This window comes from Lissotriton helveticus, chromosome 6 (genome assembly GCF_964261635.1).
Source record: "Lissotriton helveticus chromosome 6, aLisHel1.1, whole genome shotgun sequence".
NCBI classification, from domain to species: Eukaryota; Metazoa; Chordata; class Amphibia; order Caudata; family Salamandridae; genus Lissotriton; species Lissotriton helveticus.
The window spans coordinates 1623110189-1623124245 of NC_136067.1; the positions used below are offsets into that span (position 1 = coordinate 1623110189).

The window sequence follows — 14057 nt, forward strand, 5'->3', positions numbered from 1 at the left end:
AATAATTCAACAAATTGGTGAATTACAAGCCATGCACTAACCATTTGAGCCTCCTTGTTTCCTTCTAATGTAATGCTCTTTGCATACATAACTAAACTGCCTTTCAATTGTTACCTGTTGGGACATTGGTTTTTCTATATGCCGAATTTATACAGCAGGCTTGGGCTCCTTTCACTCGTAAACGATATTCTGCTCCATTGAACCATCGGGTGGGATGGTGCCTTCAACAGGAGATGGATCCTGTGGTAGCCGATCTGAAAGATGTCGTGAATTTTCTCTCAGAGTGTGCAGAGTATGGAATATGTTACAGCAAACAAATGATGGACGGAATGCTGACAAAGCAAACATTCTCCCCCAGTGAAAAGATCTGGGTTAAATCCATTGTTCTTTTGCCCACTACGCCCCCCCAGTTTGGACCCAGCCATAACCAAATCAGTCTTGACCCTGTGCCTCATGGGAACAGTCCAGACCGTAACTGCCAGGCCAGGTCCTCCCTGGACCGAAACAAGCATCCTGGGATCGGTTTCAGGGTGTGTCACCCTTCTTCAGCCAGGATAGCTTGAATTCAGTGGCACACTGAGCAAGGGACCCATGTCTGGGCATACCCATCCCTCTTAGGGCGAAAAGTGTTACAGCAAACAAATGATGGACGGAATGCTGACAATGCAAACATTCTCCCTCAGTCAAAAGATCTGGGTTAAATCCATTGTTCTTTTGCCCACTACGCCACCCCAGATTGGATCCAGCCATAACCAAATCAGTCTCGACCCTGTGCCTCATGGGAACAGTCCAGACCGAACTGCCAGGCCAGGTCCTCTCTGGACAGGAAACAAGCATGCTGGGACCAGTTTATGTCACCCTTCTTCAGCCAGGCTAGCTTGAATGCAGTGGCACAGTGAGCAAGGGACCCACGTCTGGGCATACTCATCCCTCTTAGGGTGAAAAGTGTTACAGCAAACAAATGATGGACGGAATGCAGACAATGTAAACATTTTCCCCCAGTCAAAAGATCTGGGTTAAATCTATTGTTCTTTTGCCCACTACGCCACCCCAGTGTGGACCAAGCCATAACCAAATCTGTCTCGACCCTGTGCCTTATGGGAACAGTCCAGACCGAACTGCCAGGCCAGGTCCTCCTTGGACCAGAAACAAGCATCCTGGGACCGGTTTCAGGGTATGTCACCCTTCTTCAGCCAGGCTAGCTTGAATCCAGTGGCACAGCGAGCAAGGGACCCACGTCTGGGCACACCCATCCCTCTTAGGGCGAAAAGTGTTACAGCAAACAAATGATGGACGGAATGCTGACAATACAAACATTCTCCCCTAGTCAAAATATCTGGGTTAAATCCATCGTTCTTTTGCCCACTAAGCCACCCCAGTTTGGACCCAGCCATAACCAAATCAGTCTCGACCCTGTGCCTCATGGGAATAGTCCAGATCGAACTGCCAGGCCAGGTCCTCCCTGGACCGGAAACAAGCATGATGGGACCGGTTTCAGGGTATGTCACCCTTCTTCGGCCAGGCTAGCTTGAATCTAGTGGCACAGTGAGCAAGGGTCACACGTCTGGACATAACCATCCTTCTTAGAGCGAAAAGTGTTACAGCAAACAAATGATAGACGGAATGCTGACAACGCAAACATTCTCACCCAGTCAAAAGATCTGGGTTAAATCCATCGTTCTTTTGCCCACTACGCCACCCCAGTTTGGACCCAGCCATAACCAAATCATACTCGACCCTGTGCCTCATGGGAACAGTCCAGACCGAACTGCCAGGCCAGGTCCTCCCTGGACCGGAAACAAGCATCCTGGGACCGGTTTCAGGGTATGTCACCCTTCTTGAGCCAGTCTAGAGTCTGGAATTTGTTACATGTCAGTAAACAATTTTAGATCTGCTCTGTCTGCTGGACATAATCACATAGATGGGAAACTGGCAGGAATTCATCCAGTTGTCTGCAAATTATTGAAAGACATTAGGGTCGCAAGCCCCCCGAAACCCAGATACAATACTCTATGGGATGTTTCTATTGTGTTGTCTTTGTTAGAATCTTGGCCTGAAAATAAAGATTTAACATTAAAAACAACTTTCTGCAAAACTTAGTATGCTTTTGTCTCATCTCCTGTCAGAGAGTGTCAGATGTTCGTGCACTAGATCTAGCAGGTAGGTTATTTTCAACTCAGGGTGTATCATTCATTATTTCCAAAAGAACTAAGATTATGTCACGTTCAATTGACTATTCTGCGTTCCCACATAATGACAAACTATGTGTAATAAAACATTTAAAATCATATGAAGAATGTACTTTGTCTCATAGAACAGACCATTTAGGACCTTTGCTTTTATCTATTCAGAAACCCTTTTGTCCTGTTTCAGCAAGTACGTTAGCTCGCCGGGTTATGGCTGAAGCTGGTGTAGATATGTCTGTATATGGTACTCATCCGACTAGAGGTGCTATGGCGTCCAAGGCCTTTGTCATGGGTTCCAGGTTAGAAGATATTTTTAAGGCAGCTGATTGGTCGTCTGTCTTATTGTTTAAAATATTTTATTATAAACCAATTGTACATGTTTCTTCTGTTGTTGTTGGTCAGCTTTGAACCAGCATAATCTGAGCCTCTGGTCCTGCCGTAAAATAGAACATTTTCCAGCATATGCAGCAAGAATTTTAGATTCTATAAGGACACAGAGGCGAGGATTCTCCCACCCGGTGGGACAGGTAAGAAAAAGTTCTTAATTGCCATGATGTCATTGGATATTTTGACATGTTGTGTTTCCCTCCCTTGAGATGAGAAGGTTCTTGGGTTCTATGATACTCAAACTTCTTTTAGATTTCAGGAACGGATTCCAAACAGAGCTGAATATGGAATTTGGTCAGATGGCGTTCCGCATCCTTATGGATAAGCTGTCTCTTTTGGGACCTGTTGTTTTGAAGTTGCTCTCCGTTGAGAGCTGGAACTGTATCCTGTTTTGATTCACTTATAAGTCTGCTTGTGCAGAGTCAGTAAGATGGTGCTAAGTGATTTTGTAGACATTGGACTAATATGATTGGTGTTTGAAGGAGGCGTGGTTCAAAGTCTCATGGGATTTGTAGTGTTTTTATGTGTGACTTAATTTTTCATTGGCTGCTGTTAATTATGCATTAAAGATTAATAGGCATAATCCTCGCCTCAGTGTCCTTAAATAGAATCTAAAATTCTTGTTGCATTTGCTGGAAAATTTCTAATCACGCCTACCCGGTTCTTTATGCAATGGACACACTTTTGCCCCCCCACGCAAATGGGTTCTATCCATATATCTTTGTCCACTTCGATCTGTACCACCTCTTCTCTCTTTCTGGCCTTGTGCTGTCTGTCCCTCTCATACTGTTTCTCCCCTTTCAGGCGCGCAACACCCATTGGGCTCACGGGGCTTCAGGCCCCCCCCCATCCTGTGTGTCAGCCCGGGCAGAGACAGCTTCGCGGTCTGGCGAGCATCTAATTGCAGCCGCACCCGAGTACTTAACAGGTCTTTAAAATACCATTTACTTGTAAATGAGGCTTTTGTTGTGTGTTCACCACTTCTTACAGCCACTCTGTCTTTAGTTGGAAGAATAAGCCCCCCCAACATATTTTTCAGCCCCCCCCACCCTGAAATTTGGCACTAGTTGCCTGCCTGTCCCCTTTGCTCCGGTAAAGTGTCACACAAAATGTAGTAGTATGATGTCACACACATGAGCGCGCTAAAAACATGAGAAGGTCACGCACGGGGACACTGAAAACTTGGCAGCTATGCAATTAACAACTTGACACTCTGGCCTTCCGGCATGGGGCCCGGGCCCACTCCAAAGACCGAGATTAGGAGCCTCGGATTTTGGCTGGATGCGGAGCTGTCATTCAAAACCCAGGCAAGGAAGACAGTAGCTACTTGCTTTGGGTTGCTGAAGACAATCCGCAAAATCCTTCCTCAGCTACCTGAAAAAACCAAGAAAACCATAGTCCAGTGCCTCATTCTATCTAGGCTGGACTATGGGAACGCGCTTTATTTAGGAGCCCCTGTCTCGGTTATTCGGCAACTTCAGGTTGCCCAGAACTCTGCAGCGAGGCTACTTACGGGTGCTAGCTATCGCTCCTCGGTTCTATTTACATATATGTTAAAGCACAATCCAAAACATTACTACAGTCATCGCCCGATAGCTCTTAAGGTTGCCGTCAGCCAGTGTTGCATGGTATTTGGTGTTTTATGGAAGCCAGGCTTCTCTCGTGAGCCAGAGTACAACTACCGTAAACTGGAACTTACTCGGAGCGCTTTAAACGGATAATGAAAGCTAGCAGCGCCGGCTCACGTGCAGCTGGGCCATCATTTTCCGGAGCACAGAGATCATTTCCGGTGCATCTACAGTAGCTCGCTTCCGGTGCCGCAAGGTTTTCTTAGGAGCTGGGTGGGCCGTCTTTTCGGGACGTATGTTTATTTTGTAACCAATCCCAAAACTCACTGAGAAGCACAGCCGCCTAGACCCTCCCACTGTCGAACCGTGGCCTGTCAATCAGTTTAAAACTAGCTTTCTGATTACCTGCTCTTGTCTTCGCATATTAATGTTTTTTCCAAGCTGGGAGCAGTGTAGAGGCACGGTTATGGTGGAGCTCTTCTGTGGCAAGACTGCAGGTAAGGCTCATGTGCGGTAATCTCCTGCTTGACAAGGGGGGCGGGGGTGGCTTGTTGTGTAGGCAGTAGTGGCACCTATCCTGGATGTTACAGTGGCTTCTAACTGGCCGGCCACTGGCGTGTACTTCCACTTACCGACTCACAGTTCTGCCAGCTGTTGCACACAGACCCACCGGCGATGACAGCTCGGCCACTGTATTCTGTCACCCCGGCAGTAGACTGTCACTGCGCCTGGTGACCACCTTTATCTGCTCACACTATTACCCTTTCACTGCTGCCCCATATTCCATTCATCGCTGCCCATTTCTCTTGCGCCGCTGACCCTTATTGCTTGTGCCATATGGTTTATTTAGTTACTGTCACCAACCCTTGCTTTCCCCAACTTCACCGCCACGTTAAGTATGTGGGTTCTTTTGCTCACGATCCCCTGTTGTTTCTTGTTTTGGCCATACCCTGCTGATTCCAAGCACGGACACTGGCCGTGTTACTACCTCTCCTATTGACTGCCCTCCTAGCCAAAGATTACAGCTGCTCCATACAGTTATATTTGCACTGTGGCGTGTCTGCTTGACCCCTCTGTAATGAGATTAGGTGTTTATTAATGCTTGGATGTAAGAGAGGACATTCAGCATACAAAGAGTCACAAAAGCAGGATGCGACTTTAACAATGAGGGGCAAATAAACTTGCATACTCCAGCCATCCTATTGCTTATGGAGATGAGAACATAGTCTTGCAGTGTTAGTAGTTTTTCTGTCCCTCGAAGTAGTAGTGGTCTTGCACCTCAAGACATATTTTATGCAGATTAGTAACGTTACATGTTCTTATTTAGACTTTCATATTTAATTTTATTCAAGTTTGCTATTAGTAAGTTATTTTGCTACTGTGGATTATGGAGCGCTGTAGTAAAGGGAATACATATTGAATTTTGACACTGTTGCCGAATTCTTCACCGACATGAATGATGATTGTTATCAAGGAGAAAGCGAGAATGACATTGAATGATCAGTGTGGTCATCTTTCTTACAAAGTTAAATAATTGCACATGATCAGTATATGCTCATTGTAATTAAGGACATCATTGGAGTTGCAGTTCTTCCTTAAACAGTTACCCAAATGTTCAACTGAAAACTCAATAACGGTTAATATTGACAAAATAAAGCTCTTTGGTTCAATGTACGTTAACTGCTTGTGTTTGAAAAGTTGGAGACTTATTCTTAATGTGGGGACAAATTATTAAGATACAGATTCTAAAAGTGTCATGATTAGCTTGTGTCCTTTTGCAATGTAAAAAAGCAATAGGATCAGGCATTCAATCAGGGATTTATAGAGCGCAGCAAATCACCTGAGTGGTTCACAACGCGCAGGTTTGGTAGCTGTTTCGTGATGATCTATTGATTCAAACAGCCAGGTCTTGAGTTCTTTCCTGAATCGCTGGAGTGATGAGGCTGTCCTGAGGTGCAGGGAAAGGTCGTTCCTGGTGTGAAAAGGAGCCTCCTCTGCTGTTGCTTCAACGGATTCGGGGGGCATTTCGGCGAGGAAGAGGGAGATGGATCGTAGGTGCCTGGTCGGTTGATGGAAGGTCAGGTGTTGGTTGATTCATGCTGGTTTTTCATTGTGCAGTGATTTGTATGCGTGAGTAAACAACTTGGACTGGCATCTCTTCTGGATTAGGAGCCATTATAGCTACTTGAGGTGGAGTGTGATGTGGAGCGGTTGAGTGTGATTCGTCTACATGAGTTTTGTATTGTCTGTAGTCCTTTCAGGAGGCTTGTGGTGATTCCTACGTTGAGTGTGCTTCCGTAGTTCAGCCTGCTGGTAACTAGTGCCTGCATGACGTTCCTTCCGGTGTTGACTGGGTGCCACCTGAAGTTCTTGTGGAGCATGGGAAGGGTGTGGAAGCAGACGGATGAGACCTCATTGACCTGCTTTTTCATAGGTAACTCGCTGTCCAGGATGATGCTGAGGTTGCGGGTGTGGTCTGTTGGAGTGGGGCAGGGGTCAAGCTCAACACCTTGCTCATTTCATGGCAAGGTGTTGTTCCCAAAGATGAGGAATTCCATCTTACCTGAGGTAAGCTTGAGGCTTTTGTCCTTCATCCATTCCACAACGTTCACCACACATCCGTGAAAGTTGGCTCTGGTGGTGGAGGGGTCTTCTGACAGCAAGAGGATGAGCTGAGCGTTGTCGGCGTAGGAGATTATGTTGAGTCTGTGCGATCTGACAATGTTGGCCAAGGGGGTCATGCAAGCGTTGATGCGGGTGGGTCTGAGGGGTGACCCTTGGGGGATGCCACAGATGATCCTCTTGGGTTCTGAGGTGAACGGTGGGAGACAGATTCTGTGGGTTCTTCTGGTGAGGTATGAGGTGATTCATTTGAGGGCATCTCCCTGGATTCCGATGTGGTGGAGTCTGCTTATCAGTATCTGATATGAGTCTGTAATGAAGGCGGCTGACGGGTCCAGAAGGATGAGAGCTGCTGTTTCACCTTGGTCCAGGATTGCCAGATGCCAGATGTGGTCGGTGGCTGCAGTCAGGGCTGTCTCGGTGCTGTAGTTGGCTCAGAATCCAGATTGAGAAGGGTCCAGGAAGTTGTTGTGTTCCAGTTTAGTGAGATGCTGGTTGATTGCTTTCTCGAGAACCTTTGCTGGAAAGGGAAGCAGGGAGATGGGCCGGTATTTCTTCGGATCTGCTGGGTTGGCAGAAGGTTTCTTCAGGAGCGGCTTCACCTTAGTGTGTTTCCTTTTCTCTGAGAAGGAGGCCAGGTGATAGAGGTGTTTAGGACTTTCTTGAGTTCGTCTCCGATCAGCTTACTCCCGAGGTTGAAGACGTGGTGGGGGCAGGGGTTGTTGGATGCTCCTGAGTGTACGGAGTTCATGATGGAAATCATGGCTTGAGTAGTGAGAGGGTCCCAATGGATGAACAGGATTTCGAGGTTAATGTTCATGGGTGTGAGCAGGCTGATGCTGTTGGCGGCGAGGGGCATTGGGGTTTGCAGTTTTCATAGATGATTGAGATCTTGTCATGGAAGAAGTCTGCCAGGGTGTTGCATAGTTCTTGGGAGGAGGTGATGTCTTTCTCTGTGACTGCGGCATAGAAGAACTCCTTTACAATGGCGTAGAGATCATTGCTGCGCTTTGTGCTGGCTTCTATGTGGTCTGCTAGGGTGTTCTTCTTTGCTTCTTTCAGGAGACAATGTTACTGGTTAAGTGTTGTCTTGAAGATGGTGTGGTCTCCCATCACTTTGCTGGTGCAACACTTCCTTTCTAGTTGCTGGCAGTGACATTTGGTGGATTTCAACTCCACGGTGAACCAGCTGTTTGATTTGGCTGTCCCTGCGGGGGCGATAGTGTTAGTGAATTCTGTGATTCAGTGGGAGAAGTTATTGACAGCCTGATCTGGATTGAATGTTATGTCAGGGAAGTGGGAGTTGAGAGCATTGTTCCATTGGTCTTCTGATATCTTTTTCCTGTTTCTGCACGTGGAGCTGGGGGGCATGCTGTTGGTTGGTCCTGAGATGGTTAAGTGGATGCTGTACTGGTCGGTCCAGGGGACCTCTGAAACGTGGTTGTACTTGACTCAGTTTCTGGACGTAAAAATGGCATTGAGCATGTGTCCTGCGATGTGGGTAGGGTCGATGAGGTGTTGCTTATGCTTTCCAGCAGGTCAGTTTGTTGGTGTCGCTGGGGTAATTTAGGTGGAAGTTGAGATACCCTTGGAAGATGTAGTGCTCGGAGTCAATGGTTATGAGGTCAGTAATGGCGTTGCAGAAGCTGGGGTGTGGTCCTGGTAGTCTGCAAGCGTGGGCGCCTCTGATGGTGTTTTTTTTCCATCCATGTGGCGTTGGAAAGTTGAGATACTCCATTATCAGGGTAAAGTTGTCTGGGGAGGTCATGCAGCGGATGGTGTCTTTGTAGATGATGGCAATTCAACCTCTGTTTTTATTGGTTCTGTCCCAGTGTGTTATCCTTTAGCCTTCGAGAGTGACAATGGTTCATCCAGGTCTCTGTAAGCAAGATGACTTCGGTGGTGAGGCAAGAGATCTTGTGCCAGATCTCTGTGGTGTGTTTGCCGAGCAATCGAGCGTTGAACGGACTGCACTGGAGGTTTGCCGTGGTGGTCTCAGTCAGCGTGGTGAGAAGCAGTCATGTTTGCGGAGTCTCTGGCGTTGTTGGTTGCTTTGGTGAAGCAGCAGGACTGGCAGGAGAAAGGTCCTCTGGGGGTGCATGGTGATTCAACATGGTCCGGAAACAAGCATCCTGGGATTGGTTTCGGGCCATCACCCCTCATCAGCCTGGCTAGCTTGAATCCAGTGGCACACTGAGTCCGGACCCACGTCTGGGCATATTGACGCACTTATGGCAAGAAAGCAAAAGACACACAAATGATGGACGGAAAAGCAAACATTCACCCCCAGCCAAGAGATGTGGGTTAAATCCATCGTTCTTTTGCTCACCATGCCACCCCAGTTTAGACCTAGCCATATGCAAATCAGTCTTGACCCTGTGCCTTATGGGAACAGTCCATCCCGAACTGCCAAGCCAGGTCCTTCCTGGACAGGAAACACGCAATGATTCATTTGCACACATCTTGGGTGAATTATCTGCCCATAAAGTTACATCACTTAGGAAAACAATGTAGCTGGCCCTAATTAATATGTGTTATTCATGTCAATAAAGCAGGGGGTGACCGGTCTAAACTGCAGTAAGAGATTGGATTGGCCTAGTACGGGTTTAACCAGGATATAGTCAAAGGATAAGCAGTTTGGATCTCCGGTGACTTTGATGGAGATCAGAGAAAATGAAGTCCACAAGTCTCTATAGAGGCCCTGTTTTTGCAGGGCTCACTGCAATTGGTAGGCAGGATGGGGTTCCGTATAGGTGCTGGAAATTCATTAAGTGATGAGCTCATTCATTCAGTGACTTACTTTCTCTAGTTCAACTTGTGCTTTCGTTTTTTCACAGGTTGAATAGTTGTTTAGTTCAGATCCACTCTCAGTGACTCACTCAGTTGTCTGGTTGTTGACTCACTGAAGTTGTCAGTTCACTCAATCACTGACTCACTCACCCTTTCAGATTTTCATTCATTGATTCATTCAGTCACATTTTCCTAGATCCACTATACCTCTCACTTCTTTACTCTCCTGCACCTTTTCGGTTGCTGTTTTAGTGCATAGTAAGGAATGCAAATTGGGTTAAATTTCACTTTCAGACAATTCAATAATTCATGCGACTGTACCTTGACTCCCACAGGTCCAGCCTCGACGACCTATTAAAGTTTTTAAGTCCATGAGGCCAGGTCCTTTTTAAATCACTTACCCATACTCACTCCCGTTCTCTCCTCTCACTACCCAATCACTAAACATAGTATTGTTAAAACAGTGCTCCTGTGTAGTCTTAGGTCGTAGCACGCCCCGTCCCACAGCGGGGCGGGAAGACCCCTATGATGAAGCATAACACCAAGGACCCTTTTGCTGTGTGAGGGGTATTTAAGCAAACACTGTGTGCATCCACATCAGGATCAGTAACACATTTCCCTGAACACAGTCCGATCTATGTGGTGGATCCTCTTGCCTGATCTTGATACCAAATTGTGTCCCCCTTCACTTGCTATTTATCTCTCTCTTGCACCTTTTTCATCCCTGTTTTCTTCCTTCTTCGCGGTTTTCCTTTATGTTTTTTACTCATCCCGTCTTCCCCTTCTGCTTTTCTCACTCTAGCTGAGAGTCAAAGTCCGATCATGAAAAAAAAATGACCCGGGCTCCAAAGCGAAGTGTTAGTGCCCATCCAATTAACCACCGGCAGAATTTAAGCCCCGGGCACCTTGCAGTGCTGAACACTGGCAGTGGAGTTGTATAAAAAGACCATTATTCACTAGTGCATCATTAGTCTTCTAAAGACTGCCAGTCACTGGCACCACCTCCATGCAGAAGTGACACACATTCTTACCAAAGTCAAAGAGGACACGGAAAATGATGTGCCTCTATGCGCTGCCTAGAACCTCAAGGCACTGGGTAAAGTTTAATAACTACCAGTGATAATGCCTCACCGAAAAGCATCAAGCTGCACTTCTTGCCCAGTGAAGGCTAGCGATGCGCCTACCTTTATTTCCCACAGCCGCTCGGCTCCTCGGCGGTGACACCAGCTCTTTCACAATCTGCAAGACTTGAATCATCGCTGGTTACAAAGACAAGGCGCTAGCTGTGCTACTTCTAATTTAAACAGGTTTCTTCACTGCAGTGCCTCGCGGGACTGACTGGACAGCTCGGAGAGGCTGCAGAAAAAGGCACGCTCCTTCGCACATCGAGCCCGGGAGGCAGAATTAGCAAACAAACAATAATAGACTGCCTTCTGAGATGTGATGGACCCTCGGAGCCGGCGGCTGCCCTTCATGGGGCAAAACAACCCATGGCACGTGAAGCTAACGAACAAAAAGGAAAGCTCATTAAAAAAAGAACAAACACAAAAGTTAGTTAAAGCACATTAGGAACACTGAAGAAAAAAAACAGATGGCCCATGCACGCGCCTCGTGAACAAAAGTGAAAGCTCATTTAAATAAAGCACAAACACAAAGATAGTTAAAGCACATTAGGAAGAAAAAATAACAAGCCCAGGAGTGGTGCGAGTGGTGTGCACGGGTGCACTACAAAGAATTTAAGGAATGCAGCAGGCACAGTGCGGGGCCGCTGCTCGCTCCCGAGCTCCCTAGGCCAGGGGAGAGAGAAGGCAGGACATGCACCCGCCTTTGGCCAATTGCGTGCTGTCTTTCTTAGAAAGACGCACGCAAAGGCCAATAGCATGTGAGCGGGAAAAAAAAGAACACGCACAAGCATGTGGTCCGAGTTGGAAGTCCTTAATAGAAGCATTGCGGAGCAGCGCATGCATGCTGGCTCAGGCGAGACCCAAAAGACAACAACAATGTTGCAGCATAACCTAAGTGACAGGAGAATACAGAAGACTAAATAACAGCAACACAGTTTAAATGAAAAACACACAGTTTAAATTAACCACTGTTTGAATGAAAGGAGATAGATGCTAGGCTGGGGTGTCAGGCAGTCAGATGCCTGCTGGTGAGCAGTGGGGGGAGCAACAATGTCAACTCTTGGAGTGCTCCATGGAAACACTGAGAATGCTGCCATTAATTGCTATTTTTTGGTTGCATTCTACATTTTGTGAGAGTATGTATATGATATTTGTAAAGCACAAATCTAGCGGAAAGGCAGCAGGGTTATGTACATGGTGAAAGACCTGCGTAAAGTTAACAATAGAAGAGAAAGCTGGTTTGTGGATGGTTAATGCAGTTTTTAAAGTGGCAGGTCTTTACCTCTTTCCAAAATTCCAGAAGTTTTGTGGTGATCGTCTGTATACAGGGAAGTTGTTCCAGATACTGGGTGCATAGGTGTAAATGGCCTACTGTCTTGTTTTTTTCTTTTTTATGCTGCTTAGGATGCAGGCTGATAGGGCCCTGACTGCAGGTGTGCCAGGAAGTTCCAGAAACGGCGAGGTTGTATTCAACTTAAGCAGGGATGCTGATTGTGATGATTTTGTAAGTGATGCAACTAGCTTTGAAGATTTTGTGGGCTTGGAAGAGGAGCTAATGGAGGCCCATTAGGATGGTGCGGAGTGATCATATTCCTCCAGGCTTTAAATGAGGCATACTGCTGTGTATAGGAGGCCCCTCAAGGGTGCTAGTGTGGAGCCTAGCAGTCCATTGAGTTGACCATTTCCACCATCCAGATGCAAGAGTACAATCAATCAATCAAGAGCTTGAACAGCAGTTTTTAAGTCTCTTTCTGGAAGAAATTGATTGACTTTTTTATTAGAAAAGAGAGCTGGTACTAAGTCACATTTGGTTTGTTTTTTGGCAATGTGTTCCTTGAGGATGAGGCTGGTATTCAGGGTGAATATACGTGACTTGGCATTAGGTGAAAGTCAAGGTTCAAAGCTGTCACTGTTCATCTTTTTGAGCCTCCTTTGTGTTATTTGTTTATTTGTTGTTCTTGGTAAATAACAGGAATTTGGAGTGGTAGGGTTGAGCTTCAAGTAGGCAATGGACATTCAGGTCTGGATGATGTGCACGCAGTGTTTGAGGTGTTGAATATCTGTAGATGAGGAGATTTTCACGTAGAGGTGTGTCTAATTGGCACATTCGTAAATCATGATGCTGTTATCTATGAGCAGAACATCAAGAGCCTCCCTGTAAGGGGTGAAGATGACAGAAGACAGTACCAAACCCTGCGTGACTCCACAGTTAATATGTATCTTCTGTTATTTGGAGGTGCCCATGTGAACAAACTGGTGTCTGTTGGAAAGGTAGGAAGAGAACTAGTAAAGGTAATTGACTGTGAATTGATTCAATAGTCCAGGGTACCTATGAGAGTAGATTGCTCGACTGTTGAATGCAACTGAGAGAGTTAGCAATATCAGGAGGCAGGGATCAACTTCATCTGTGGTCAAGAGGGGTTATCAACTTTGATGTGTAAGGTAATGGTTTCCATTCCGCAGCGTGAAGGAGCTGATTAACGTTGATTTGATGATGAAGCTGAACATATACTGCCTTTTGAATTATCTTGCAGATGAATGGCACATGTGACGCTCCTGTAGTTTGGGGGTCATCACGGTCTGGTGTAGATTTCTTTAGGAGTGCAAGGATCTGGCCTGTCTTCAGAGCTTATGGGAAGGTGTCATGAATGAGGGAGACATTGACAATGATAAGAATGAGTAAGAGAGGATCCTCAGAGAGAGCTTTGATGAAGGATGACAGTAGGACATCATCTTCCTAAAAAGTGGCTTTGAGGGAGAAGAGTATATCAGAGAGATCTGGGAAACGGTGCATTGAAAGCTGAGCATTGCAGGATTTTATGGAAAGGGTTCTATGTAAGAGAAAAAGGAGGCTTGGTGGGGTCAATGTCGACGTGCTATTGAATCTTCATTATTTTTTCCACTGAAGAATAGGTAAATTGTATTGCACTTTTTGGTGGTTTGAGGTGCGGAGGGACTTTCGTATCAAGAGGCCCTTGGGCTTCTGTTTTTCTGACATCGTCTTTTTTGTCTGTAAATGGATAATTTATTGTAAGCAAAGTCTTTTGAGTACAAGGGTGCTGAAGGCTTTGTCTTCCACCTGCATGTTGTGATTGGGGTGTGGATGGTCACACAGCTTCCCAAAAAATGTATGAAGTTGTTTGGAAGGATGTTGGCTTCGGATGTGGAGTTGATAGGAAGAGAGATGAGTTCAAGCATTAGGGTTTCTATAGAAAAGGTGGTGATGGAGCCAAAGGTTTGGTCTTCTCCTATGTGTTTACCTTGCTTTGTTAGTAGGACGCTGAGCCGTAAGATGGGAATGGCAAAGTGGTCAGTCCTTTCCAGGGATATGTGTGATTTGCATTGGGTTGTTGGTAATGTTGAAAATGCAAAGTTGAGAA

At 46.2% G+C, this 14057-nt stretch overlaps 1 protein-coding gene across 2 annotated transcripts in view; it reads left to right on the forward strand.

Annotated features, from left to right (window-relative positions):
• The first annotated feature begins 4346 nt into the window (after positions 1–4346).
• Positions 4347–14057, forward strand: part of VPS54 (VPS54 subunit of GARP complex) — a 624042-nt gene continuing 614331 nt past the window's right edge. Inside the window, exon 1 of one of the 2 annotated variants that reach the window (XM_078649430.1) lies at positions 4347–4638. The gene's annotated coding sequence lies outside the window, so the exon portion shown is untranslated. The remainder of the gene's footprint in view (positions 4639–14057) is intronic. The other variant, XM_078649431.1, reaches the window with a different exon arrangement.